The sequence below is a fragment of the Triticum urartu genome, chromosome 7 (genome assembly GCF_003073215.2).
Source record: "Triticum urartu cultivar G1812 chromosome 7, Tu2.1, whole genome shotgun sequence".
Classification (NCBI taxonomy): domain Eukaryota; kingdom Viridiplantae; phylum Streptophyta; class Magnoliopsida; order Poales; family Poaceae; genus Triticum; species Triticum urartu.
In genome coordinates, this window is record NC_053028.1 from 73,437,577 (window position 1) to 73,449,901 (window position 12,325).

Here is a 12,325-nt window from a genome sequence, read left to right on the forward strand (position 1 = left end):
GCTTTTAACAGAACAACAACTATTCATTTTTTGCAGGTTTTATCCTGGTCTACTGTGTTGATCCGTATGTGGTCCTTACTCACTCCGACGGAGGCCAGGAAGCGTTTGGTTACTAGATCTGTCCTGTGGGAGATTGTAGCGTGGGATATTTTCAACCGGTTTAGATGGCGGTCATGTAATAGGATAGACAATTAGTTTACCTATCTTCTATTTTGCCAGCCGGTTGTGGCTTTTTGGGCATTTTGTTATCGGCGTTGAGGCTCTGTGTGAGCTAGCCGTTCTTTTTTGTTTCCAGACTTTAAGATCTTATTAAACCTTATTTACTTTTTAATAAATGTGGCTGTATGCATTGTTTTGATGCAGAGACCGAGGAGTTTTCTTTTTTTTTTGTAAAAAGGGAATTCCATAGCGTCCTCGCGATCCACGCTTGATATTTAAGTATACAACCCTAGTATACGCTCCGAAGGAATTGATGGATGGAGGGCAGATTTCAACTGTTGTACTAAAAGAAAGCAGGAACACGTGTGACCAAAAATATCAGGACAAACCAACTTCTTGTTTCCCACACGCAACGCGAATACGGAGAAGGTACGTTCTCCGTTGGTATCCGTTTGTCTGTGCCAAGAAGAAGGGTCGCTCGCCGCCGCCCCGACGCGTCGTGAAGGAGGAGCATCGCTCGTCGCCGCCCCAGTCTAAGGCGTGTGGGCGCATTCTGCACTACCTTCATAGGGACGGCTCCTCGACGTCGTCTCGGAGCGCCATGACGACGCAAGAGTACACCGGCTGGGAGCAGCGCCGGCGGGACAGCCGCAACGCCGTGCATCGATCCAAGTTTGTGGACTCAGATATCCCGCCGCCGCTACACATCGCGGCGGACTCGGAACTGGCGTACACCTCGGCCCTGGATCGCTCTGTGACCAAGTCGGAGATGGCCAAGCGCCGTCTCCGCCTCCTCGACGGGGAAATGGCCAGATACGGCGAGGAATGGTCACTCACCGAGATCGCCGCCACCGTCAATGACGACGTCTCCAACGACCGCCGCCCTCCCCCCAGCTCACGTGCTCGGTGGCCGTGGCCGCACTGCGCACGGTAGGAGGAGGCGGAGAGGATCATCCGCGAGCGTCATGCGGCAGCTGGGAAGCCCTGCCGCGACATCTCCACCTTCCACCGCCCCAAGCCTGACGACTCCGACTCCGACACCGGGTCAGGCAAGTGACCTACGAGTTCACCGTGAAGTATATGATAATTTAGGGTTTTAGTTTTGGGTTTTTAGTTCACCGGACGAATCATTCGGTTTTATGTACAAATTATCCTACTTTTAATGAAATCCGTCATGTTTATATCAAAATTCGTCTATTTTTTAATTTCATCCGGTTGATTTAAGTTGCTGTGAAAATATATGAGGCTACGGTCCACGGACTGATCCCCTGTCCGCGGCTGGATGCAAGAGGATTATTGCGGGTTGTCATTGGAAATGCGGGTTCTTAAAAAAAATATGACAAACAGTATCAATGGGACTGCCCACGCACGTCCAACTTGTACTGTTTCGGGCGTCCCCGTAGCGAAACAGCACACATTGACGTTAAGAGCAACTTGTTCCTTCGTCAAGCTCGCGCCGCGGAGGAGGTCGAGGGGGGCGCGCGCTACTGCTAGAGAGGTCAACACTTTCCACCATTGCTTGCTTAGCTCTTTGAAACATGACCCGGTGGATTTGTTGCTTTCCATGTCGAATGCCGACTGACGATCGCCGTCGATCTTCCCCTTTGGATTTCTGACTCCTTTTGTTCCCAGCAAGCACTGGGGTTTCCCCTGGAATAATTTCATCGGATTTAGACTCCAGCGAGTGATGCTGCTCGTGGTCTGCTCTTTGTCTGTCTGTTCCTCCATGAAACAGAGCATCTGTTCTTCTGTCCTAACCTGTTTCATCTTCATGATTGGCGCAGGCCTGCAACAGGAGCTGCTGATCCGTCTCGAATCAACAGATGGGTTCCCTCACAAGTAAGTTCTCTCCTCAACTAATCAGCTTCCTCATGCTGCATCACTGAAATCCGACAACGCCATCTGACTCCAATACTCTATAACCACATTCCAGGTTCTTCCTGGGTGACGAGCTTGTGTGGGAGCCCGATATGCTCCGGCCAAGACGCCATCTCATGCGCTTTGAAGCAAATGTTCGACTCCTCCACCTGCACGAACCATCTGGTGGCGACCGGCATCGCCGCGCTGCTCGGGTTTGTGCTCGCACTCCAGGTGCTTGTCAAAATTCCACAGAGCAGAGCGGCTGCACGGCAGCTCGTCAGTCTCAGCTCACCGCTGCACTTGGCTGCTGTGGCCTTCAGTGCCTGCCTGGGTTTGGTTTATCTCGGGCTGGGGATGTGGATGCTGGGGAGTAACTTCAGTCAGGATGCCTTTGCTGTTTACCTTCCACACTGGTGGCTCATCACATTATCTCAGGGACTGAATCTGATCCTTACCAGCTTGGCTTTCAGCATCAGGCCTCGGTTTCTTGGAGCGGCATTCGTCTGGTTTTGGCCGGTCTTACTGACCGTCTATGCAGCATTCGTTTGTTCTTCTTCAGTTGTTGTTATTGTTGCAGAGAAGATGATAACTGTCAAGGGCTGTTTGGATGTTCTGTACTTACAAGGTGAAGTGGTCCTCCTCATTTATGGCGTCCGGCACAGCCATGACGAAGAGGGCTATGGAGGAATTGGAAATGGTTTATACAAGCCCCTCGACACGGAGGAGACAGACGGTGAGGCAGCTGATTCTGAGGCTCATCAGGTCACTCCCTTTGCTACTGCTGGTTTTTTCAGCGAGATGTCGTTTTGGTGGTTGAATCCTCTAATTAAGATGGGCTATGAGAATCCCCTTGAGGACAAAGACATGCTTCTTTTAGGCGCCACAGATCGAGCACGAAACCAGTACTCGATGCTCATGGAGAAGCTGAATTGCAGGAAGCAGTCGCCGGCGCACGCCACACCATCATTCTTCTGGACTATTGTTTCTTGTCACAAGCGTGCCATCATGGTCTTGGGTTTCTTTGCTTTGCTGAAGGTTCTCACCTTATCCACTGGCCCAGTAATTCTCAAGGCATTCATCAATGTATCACTTGGGAAAGGGACCTTTAAATACGAAAGCTATGCGCTGGCTGCATTATTGTTCGTCTGCAAATGCTGTGAATCATTGTCGGAGAGACAGTGGTATTTCCACACTCGGAGATTAGGACTGCAGGTGAGGTCACTCCTGTCAGCAGCTATTTATAAACAACAGAAGCTATCAAACTCCGCAAAAATGAAGCACTCTTCTGGACAAATTATGAACTATGTGACCGTCGATGCCTATCGGATTGGGGAATTCCCATATTGGTTCCATCAAACATGGACAACAATTGTTCAGCTTTGCATTGCTCTGGCAATTCTATACAATGCGGTTGGTGCTGCAATGATTTCATCATTGGTTGTCATCATTCTCACCGTACTCTGCAACGCTCCACTAGCCAGATTCCAACACAAATTTCAGAGTAAACTTATGGAAGCACAAGATGTGAGATTGAAGGCAATGTCTGAATCACTAGTTCATATGAAGGTCTTGAAACTTTATGCATGGGAAGGCCACTTCAAGAAGGTCATCGAGGGGTTGAGGGAAGTTGAGTACAAGTGGTTGTCAACATTCCAGCTTTGGAGGGCATACAACAGTTTCCTTTTCTGGGCTTCTCCTGCTTTGGTTTCTGTGGCAACCTTTGTAACATGCTATCTTTTGAAAATCCCTCTTGATGCTAGCAATGTATTCACCTTTGTGGCAACTCTACGTCTCGTGCAAGACCCAGTTAGGACGATACCCGATGTTATTGCAGTTGTGATACAAGCTAAGGTTGCTTTCACTCGGATATCAAAGTTCCTTGATGCACCTGAGCTAAACGATCAAGTTAGGAAGAAATATTATGGTGGCATTGATTACCCTATATCGATGAATTCGTGTAGCTTCTCGTGGGATGAGAATACATCAAAACAAACTCTAAAGAATATAAATCTCGCAGTCAAAGCTGGAGAAAAGGTTGCAATTTGTGGAGAGGTTGGATCAGGAAAGTCGACACTTTTGGCTGCTGTACTCAGATAGGTCCCCAAAACTGAAGGCGCGGTATGTTTTTTTCTTACTAACTTCATCTTCTAATGAAATAGCATCCATACTCAGAATTTAGATATTTATACTATATGTTTAAGATAAACATAGCCTATTGTCAACAGCAGCGTCAAGTTCGGTTTGCAAAGTTGTTGTGAAAATTATGGTTGACAATATTTGCCAACATGAAGTATGTTCATCAATTCATTTTTTTTCTAACAGCTTAATATAGAATTATTTATCTTTGGATAAACATTTCAGATCCAAGTCTGTGGGAAAATAGCATATATTTCTCAGAATGCATGGATCCAAATAGGAACTGTGCAAGACAATATTCTCTTTGGATCGTCGATGGATAGGCAAAGATACCACAACACACTCGTGAGGTGCTCGTTGGTCAAGGACCTTGAGATGTTGCCATATGGAGATTGCACTCAAATTGGGGAGAGAGGAGTAAATCTTAGTGGTGGTCAGAAGCAGCGCGTCCAACTTGCTCGTGCACTATACCAAAATGCAGACATCTATCTTCTTGATGACCCTTTCAATACTGTTGATGCCCATACAGCCACGAGTCTCTTCAATGTAAGGATCATATCAGCAGATGCTGATTGTATTTCTATTTGATTATGAACTGTTTTGACAAAGCTCTTTGTAACAGGAATATGTCATGACTGCTCTATCAGACAAGACCGTACTTTTGGTGACGCACCAAGTGGATTTTTTACCCGTATTTGACTCCATTTTGGTACCTCTCTCCACTTTGATGAAGTCTCTTCAATGTAAGGAACATATTTTTTTTTTGAATGTCACCGGGGGGAGAAGAAATTCTTCCCACCTGAATTGTATTCATCTGTTGCCTATAGACTTTGCAGCCTAATACAAGATAGGGTTCAAGTGAACCAGAAGTACAGGGGATACAAGGAGAAATAAAACAAAAACAACACACAGACAACACATGGCGAGGGGGGACACAACACAACCAGGGACGCCACGGGCGCTCGAACTGCAGCGGCGAGCCGGGACTAAGCCATGACACTGTATCATCGACGCAATCGAAAAGCACCGGGCAACCAAGACTGCACAACGCCGCGACACTACCTGTGTCATGGGGTACATTCGAACGGTCATGCCAGGCCGAGACGACGCCACGGCACCTGTGTGCCACCGGCGTAGTCGAAGGGCACCACCAAGCATAGAACACCAAAAACAACACAACAAAGGGCCACCACGGGCACTCGAACTGCAGCGGCGAGCCAAGATTAAACCATGACACTGCACCGTCGACGCAATCGAAAAGCACCGGGCAACCAAGACTGCACAACGCCGCGACACCACCTGTGTCATGGGGTGCATTCAAACGGTCACACCGGGCCGAGACGGCGCCACGGCACCTATGTGCCACCCGTATAGTCGAAGGGCATCACCAAGCATAGAACACCACAGAGCACACCCAAAACATCACAAGACCGGGGGTTGAAGACAACGCCATCAAGATGGGAACGACGGGAAGCGTCGCCGCTGTCTCGGCCAGCAGCAGCCGGCCGACCATGGATTTCTCCCAAACCCCGGTCACATCCTCTACGCGACGAGACGCAGAGCAGCCGCCAATAGCGCGGGGTAGCGCCAAAAATGGACAGCCCCAGATCCAGGTGAATCCGACTGGCAGAGACGCCGGCAGGCACCCTTGATGCCGAGGCCACCGGTGAGGAGCACCGGTGCGGCGCCCCCAGCAGGAAAGGCTACAAGACAGCTGCAGCCCACCGGGGGAACTGGGAGGTGGAGGGCTCCAAGGAGCAGGAGCCACGACGCCACCTTCGTTTGGCAAGCACGCAAAGGAGCACGACAACGACGAACAAGGTAGGAGCGAAAGACGCAACAACTGGATCTGCGGAAGACGAGACGCAGAGTGCGCAGCAGGCGGTCGATGACGCGAGCTTGAGGGCGGGAGGCGGCGGAGGCCTGCGCAAGAGTGTGGAGCAGGGGACGCCGCGCCCAGCTTAGTAGGCAACGGCGGGTGGAACCACCGCCGAGGCAGCCTCGAGGCCAGGCCACCAGAGCCACCCGAGGGTGCCAGAAGCCCGCAGCCACGGCGCGCCGGCCTGATCTGAAAGGAGGGAGTCGGCCGACCCCGAGGAGCGGCCAGATGGAAGCATCAGGCCAGATCCGGCGGGGTGCCCGCCCGAGTCACCTCACAGAGATGACGCGGGGGGTGAAACTGTAACTTGGTGTAAGGAACCGGCGGGGTGCCCGCCCGAGTCACCTCACAGAGATGACGCGGGGGGTGAAACTGTAACTTGGTGTAAGGAACATATCAGCAGATACATATTGTATTACTATAAGATCATGAACTGTTTTACAAAGCTCTTTGTGACAGGAATATGTCATGAGTGCTCTATCAGACAAGACTGTTCTTCTGATGACTCACCAAGTGGATTTTCTACCTGTATTTGACTCCATTTTGGTATCTCTCTCCACTTCAAAAAAGTCACCATATGATGATATTTATCTGTAATTAGCTTTATTTATTTATTGATGTCATCTAATGATTGTTGGCAGTTAATGTCAGATGGAGAGGTTATTCAGTCTGCACCTTATCAAGATCTATTGGCAGATTGTGAAGAATTTAAAGACCTTGTAAATGCCCATAAAGATACTATGGGTGTTTCGCATCGTAAGAACAACATACCCCATCAAAGATCTAAGGAAGTATCAATAAAGGAGACAGATGGTATTCATGGAAGTAGATATACAGAGTCTATGAAACCATCACCTGCAGATCAACTGATCAAGTAAGAGGAAAGAGAAACAGGGAATGCAGTTTTCAAGTCTTATATGCTTTACCTGCGCCAAAGGAAAGGCTTCCTGTATTTCTTCTTGTGTATGATTTCTCACATAATTTTCGTAGCTGGGCAGATATTATAGAATTCATGGATGGCTGCTAATGTCCAAAATCCTCATGTTAGCACACTGAAGTTAATTTCTGTGTACATTATTATCGGAGCTTGCACAATGATCTTCTTGCTATCAAGATCTTTAACAGTCGTTATTCTTGGGATCCAGTCATCAAGATCCTTATTTTCCCAGCTACTCAATTCATTGTTCCGTGCACCAATATCCTTTTTTGATTCTACACCTCTAGGAAGGGTTCTTAGCCGGCTAAGAGTTCTTAAATGAATGGTGATACAACAAGTTACAGAGATTTTCTCATGAGGGATTAACTTGTTCCCTTTTTCTTCTAATGCATGTCTCTTCAGATTTGAGTATCGTTGACCTTGATATTCCATTTGCATTAGTGGTTAGCCTTGGTACCAGCTTAAATGCATGTAGCAATCTAGGGGTATTGGCTGTTGTTACATGGCAAGTTCTGTTTGTATCCGTGCCAATGATAGTTTTGGCAATTAACCCTTTCCCCGTCCACGTAGAGAAAGGGCGACTTTTGGGCGACACCGGGCGATCCACCTCGCCGTTGCCAGATCGGCGGGTTCCTCACCCTCCGGCAGCTGCTCTGGCAGCGGGAGGATGGGGAGGCCCCGATCTGCGGCGTGTATATAGCGTAGGTTCGATTTGGCAGCTAGCCGGCGGCGTTGGGGAGTGGGCGGCGCGGCCGGAGTGGCGTTTTGCGACGGAGGTCTTCCTCTCCGGCGGTGGAGGTCCGAGGAGCTCCGCTGCCGATCTTCCGTCTTCCGCGTGCCCGGGGCTCGGTGGAGCAGCTGGGTGCTCTTTTCCCTCGCCGGTGTCCGCGGGACGGCGGATCCGGGATCTCGAAGATCTGAATCGAGCTGGTGGTGCAGTGCAGGGCGTTGGCTTCGACGGCGCGGGATGGAGGCCTTCCGGGGCCGAGCTTCGTCGACTTCCCGTCCGCGAAGGGTCTGTTCCAAATCCAAGGCTTGTGTGGAGCAGCAGCGGCGGCGCGCCGGCGATACATCTTCGTTGTCGTCTTCGTCAACGGGGTGCTGGGGGGCTTCAATGTAATTTTTTCTTGTCTCAGTACCTTTCTGTAAGAACCCTGTGCTAAATATCAGCAGTTTTTTTTCCGCAAAAAAAAAGGCTGTAGGTAATTGGTATGACTTTGTTACTTTATGGCTAATCTTCATTTCTTTGATTATCATTCACACTTCACAATTTTACACTCGTTTTAATAAGTGAAAACCTGTTGTGTTTGGTCATGCAGAGGTACTATCTAGCATCGGCCAAGGAATTGATGTGGATCAATGGTACTACAAAGTCCGCCCTAGCGAGTCACTTAGGCGAATCGATTGCAGGGGCTATAACGATAAGGGCCTTTGAGGGAGAAGATCGTTTCTTTGCTAAAAATTTGGATCTTGTTGACAAGAATGCCAACCCATATTTCTGTAATTTTGCAGCAACTGAATGGTTGATTCAACATATAGAAATAATGAGCGCCATAGTTCTTTCTTCTTCTGCCTTTGTCATGGCTCTTCTTCCTCAAGAAACTTCTAGCCCTGGTAAGCAATTATATGTGCACCACTTTGCTTCAAATAAGCTTTTGCTATGAGAACATACTTGATACTCCCTCCATTCTGGAACAGATAACGTTTTAGACATGACATGGGTCTCCAACGAACTAATTTGACCATTACATACTATGGAAATAATATTGATGAAAAATCCAATGATAGTATTTTGACCTTACTAGTCCAAATACCTTTTTTATATACAATAGTAAAGTTTAAAAAAATGCGGGAGAAACTTTTAATCTATTCATCATCTGTCATGGTAGTATAGAGAACATCAGAAGTAACAAAAACAAGCAGGTCCGTAGATCACCTAGCGACGACTACAAGCACTGGAGCGAGCCGAAGGTGCGCCGCTGTCATCGCCCTTCCTTGCCAGAGCTTGGCAAACTTTGTTGTAGTAGCAATCGGGAAGTCGTGTTGTTAAGGCTCTACAAGACTAGGGCACCAGAACAACAAACGTCACAGATAAAGAGAAGCGAGGATTAGAAAGATCAAACCTATAGACACACGACCAGAGGCATGTGAAGATTGGATCCAAACAGATCCACATGCCCTCCGACGACGGTAGACGCAACATCAAGATGGGGATCGAACATGGGAGACATTATTCCTACTAGGGGACATTGCCGCAGCCGCACAGCCCCAACCGAGACGCTGAACCAAACAAAAACGAGAGGGGGATCCCTCCCGCTAGCGCGGGGCCGGAATTCTCTGCACCTTCACGGACCAGAGGCCATCGGAGGCAACACGGACCGGCGCCCGCGGCGACGGGAGAAGGAGAGCCCTAGTCGCCTGGGAGTAGCTTCTTGGGGAGGAGGAAAGGAAAGATGCCTAAAGTGTGAAAGTTTGATTGAATGCCTTCTAGAATGTTACACTCTGAGGTAGTAATGTTTATTATTGCAAGAAAATTATATTTACAGCCCTCGGCTGGGCAGAACATTATGAACACAAAACTCCATACATTTCTCAAGCCACCACCTGTTCTGATGATTTTATGGATAAGTTTGTATTTTTTATGAAGATGCAATTCTAGTCCTAATGCTTATGCACCGGAGTTAACTAAATAAAGTATTTGATATCATTCAGTTTGTGCCATTACAAATAGTAGCACTAATTAGTTCCTTGCTTTCATACTTGCACAGGTTTTGTGGGAATGGCATTGTCCTATGGTCTTTCTCTAAATACATCATTTGTTTCCTTTACTCAAAGCCGGTGCAACCTTGGGAATCAAATAATCTCAGTGAAACGGGTGAGCCAATACATGGACATACCAAGTGAAGCAGCAGAAGTCATTGAACACAATCGACCATTGCCAGATTGGCCCCAAAATGCCTATGTGGAGATTAGGCATTTGAAGGTAATCAAATGTAAATACTTACACATAAACCTTGCAAGGTAAAATAAAATCCTACCTATTAACACTTATAACAATGTATGTGATGGATTTTCATTTAACAGATCAGGTATAGGATAGATGCTCCCCTTGTACTACATGGAATCACTTGCAATTTTGAAGGTGGAGATAAGATTGGTATAGTTGGTCGAACAGGAAGTGGCAAGACAACGTTAATTGGTGCATTGTTTCGCCTTGTTGAACCTGATGAAGGGAAAATAATTATAGACTCTGTGGATATCAGTACGATAGGCTTACATGATCCGCGGTCGCGTTTGGGTATCATTCCACAAGATCCAACACTGTTTCAGGGTACAATAAGATACAATCTAGATCCTCTTGGGCAATTCTTAGATGAGAAAATATGGGAGGTAAGATTCCACACAGCTAACTATGTTATTTTTCCTCATCTTACGTGATGACAAGGTATGACACCGAAAGAACCTGATGCAATGTTTAATCATGAGGTCATCCCCTTTTAGTACTACGGCAATTCAGCTTGAGTAGCGAATCAACCTGTGGTTGAGTTGGTTATGTGGACAGTGGTATCCCCAACCCACCAGGGTTCAAATCCTGGTGCTCGCATTATTTCTGGATTTATTTCAGGATTTTCGGCGATGCGCTTTCAGTGGGAGGAGACGTTCCCGTCGACGACGAGGCGCCTACGGTGACTTCGTAAATCTCAAGATGATATGCCGGCTCAGTCTTTCAGAGGTGCTCATAGGGGTAGGCTGTGCGTGTGTGCGTTCATAGGGGTGAGTGTATGCGCGTCTATATGAGCGCTTGTGTCTGTACTGATGCTCAAAAAAAATTCAGCTTGAGTACTTTGACATATCCCTAGCGATTTCAGAAAGTTCAGCACATTAACAAAATGGGGTGAATAGATTTAATTACAGGCAAATTTTAACATGCTCCCTATTACCCCCTCTTTTTACATATCAGGTAGGAAGGTAAGAGTTAATCCGACCATTAATTAATGTGATCAACGGCTCATCTACTACATACTCTTACCTCCCATGTGAAAAGAGGGGGTAAGAGGGAGCGTGCTAAAACTGCTCTTAGTTAGAGGAATCTCAAATGACAAGTTGCCTTTCTCATAAGAACTAGATTCCCTAGGAGGAACTAGACAACTTTTCACGTATGGAAGAAATAGGCACCCGAATTTGACTTGAGGAGAACTCAGACATGGATGATGACCTCCCACCAACTGAAGTGGTTACTCCATTTGTTATTGTGCTTGAAGGTTCTTGCCAAATGTCAACTTCTTGAAGCTGTCCAGGAGAAGGAACAAGGACTGGATTCACATGGTAGGAAACTTCACTTTATCTATAATTTGGTTTCTGGAGTTCATCTTTTGAAACTAATAGTGTGTAAACAGAAAAGCTCTAATCATTTCAAGAATTCAAAATAGGTGTGAAAATACATGTGCCAATAAATATGTCAAATTGTTAGTAGTCGTATATGTATTAGTTATTTTCTTTGTGCTAGCATGATGTTTGGTATTATCTCATCCATAGTACTGATCAGATCCTGTCATAATAGTTGTGGAAAGTGGGTCAAACTGGAGCATGGGCCAAAGGCAGCTCTTCTGCCTGGGATGCGCACTTCTGAGAAGGTGCCGCATCTTAGTTCTTGATGAAGCCACAACCTCTATAGACAATGCAACAGATGTTCTCCTTCAGAAGACGATCCGGACAGAATTCAAATATTGCATCGTTATTACAGTTGCCCACCGTATACCAATAGTTATGGACTGGGATATGGTACTTGCAATGAGCGACGGTATGTTTCTCTTGGCGGCAACTTATAAGCAATGTAATGTTTTTTTTTCTGAGGATACCAAATTGATCGTGGATATGTTCCATACTGATGAGCTATATACGAACACTTCCAGGGAAAGTAGTAGAGTTTGACAAACCTACAAAGCTCATGGAAACTGAAGGATCTCTCTTTCGCGAGCTGGTCAAGAAGTATTGGTCATACACTTCGAGCACAAATATCTAGAAGAGATTGTCTTCAAGTTTCTTGGGCTATCTCTTGCTAGAACAAATTATATGCAGTACATAGTGGACCATCGATGCTCTTGGAAATTGATGAAGGTAAACAGAGTAGATTCCCGAAGATTTCCTCCCCCAGTAAACGGGAAGGACAAAATCTGTAACCCTGCCAACCGTACTAAATTTTAAGGCTCATAGTATCTGATACGTATCCAACGTATCTATAATTTTTAATTGCTCCATGCTATATTATCTACTGTTTTGGACTATATTGGGCTTTATTTTTCACTTTTATATTATTTTTGGGACTAACCTATTAACCGGAGGCCCAGCCCAGA

General features: G+C 46.8%; 1 pseudogene; it reads left to right on the forward strand.

Annotated features, from left to right (window-relative positions):
• Nucleotides 1-1,589: 1,589 nt before the first annotated feature.
• LOC125524084 lies at nt 1,590-11,994 on the forward strand (annotated as a pseudogene).
• The last annotated feature ends 331 nt before the right edge of the window (nt 11,995-12,325 follow it).